The 1,557-nt window shown below is 33.5% G+C and overlaps 1 pseudogene; it reads right to left on the reverse strand.

The window, feature by feature from the left end:
* Positions 1 to 815: 815 nt before the first annotated feature.
* Positions 816 to 933, reverse strand: LOC145297126 (5S ribosomal RNA; annotated as a pseudogene).
* Positions 934 to 1,557: the final 624 nt, after the last annotated feature.

Consider the following 1,557-nt stretch of genomic DNA (forward strand, 5'->3'; position numbering starts at 1 on the left):
CAATAGTGATAATTTTTTTAACTATTATCGACTGTGGCCCCTCTAGATTTGCAATCTGGCGGCCACTGTATCAAACAGATACGACCACTGTAATCCGACAGTTGGAGAGTATTTTCCTTGATCGAGGTCCATCGACGGAAATACTGACCGACAACGCTACTGCTTTCACCAGTAAGGAAGTCCAGTCATTTGAAAAAAATTGGATCATACATCTGCGATTTTGATATGCGTACTCATCAAGTGGAAATTAGATACAATACATAACAACTCAGACGGATGCTGGACACAATGCGTAAATATTTTACAGTTTTAAAGCAATCGTTGTCGAAAGTTGAAATATAATGACTTTTTTTATCACGGATAAAATAAGAAGATTCTAAAGTCATGTTATTTTATACTATATATCGTTAATTCCAAAAACACGAGATTCCCAGGCAGATAAGAAGCAGTACTTTACTTAAGCATCAACCTGAAAATATATTGTCATTTGTATTATTTACAATCGGGAAAAAGAATTTTAGTAAAATTTTTTATTAGTCGTAATTTACAAGTGACCCCATGATTCATATGAAATGTTGGGATGCTCGTTTTATTTAGACTCTAATTGAATTACCTATCTATTTTTATAGTGCGGTGGTGGCTTCGTTCAGTCTTGACAGACTAAGGATACCTACTGTAAGGGTGCTTGCGCGTGAAATTTGTGTGGCAAGAGTTTTGCAGTCCCTAACCACGCCTCTCCTAAGTAAACATTGTCGCATACCAGTGGCAAGTTGAGGTACAGGACGACTGGAAACAATGCTGAGATGATCTAAGAGCTCATACAACGACTAGAATTCCCAAATGGTCACCCATCTGGTACTAGCCAGGCTCAACGTTGCTTAACTTCGGTGATCTGACGGGAACCGATGTGTTAAACGTGATTATGCCGTATATTTTATAGTGTAATGGGTTGAAATAAGAGGACTTCTGTTTATAACAATGAAGAAATATATTAAGATATCAATCAATTTTTATAGCTATAATAAATACTACTATACTATTCATTGCGTGCATCCTAAATCTGTTTCATGTTGAAATAACTGTACTTTATGAACGATTTACTTTTATTTTTTATTCATGAATTTTTCATATTCTCCATTTTTTTTGTTATTTATTTTAATTAATTTCCTGTAAGTTGCAATAAACATCCACGAAATTTGATGAGATAATTTTATAAATAAGCACTGTTTGTATGAATTTTCCACCAAGGAAAACGTAATGTAATTCAAAATCTGTACTCGTCTATGAGTCAATCTAGTCTGATAGTATCTCTTTATCAGAGTCTAATCTATAGAAAATAAAAAAGACACAAAGTGAAAGTCCAATAAAATTTCTATCTGGTTCTTTGATTCGGTGTCGTCAAGTGAGAAAAAAGTGTTTCGAACATGTAATTATTAAAGTGCACTGCAATTCTCATCTGACCTGATAAGGGGCGTACACTTTTCATGTTATAACGTGTAGTAAATTGCTTTGAAGATATCGAAAAGTATATATATATATATATATATATATATATAT

This window comes from Euprymna scolopes, chromosome 17 (genome assembly GCF_053919585.1).
Source record: "Euprymna scolopes isolate OS-2025 chromosome 17, ASM5391958v1, whole genome shotgun sequence".
Taxonomy (NCBI): Eukaryota; Metazoa; Mollusca; class Cephalopoda; order Sepiida; family Sepiolidae; genus Euprymna; species Euprymna scolopes.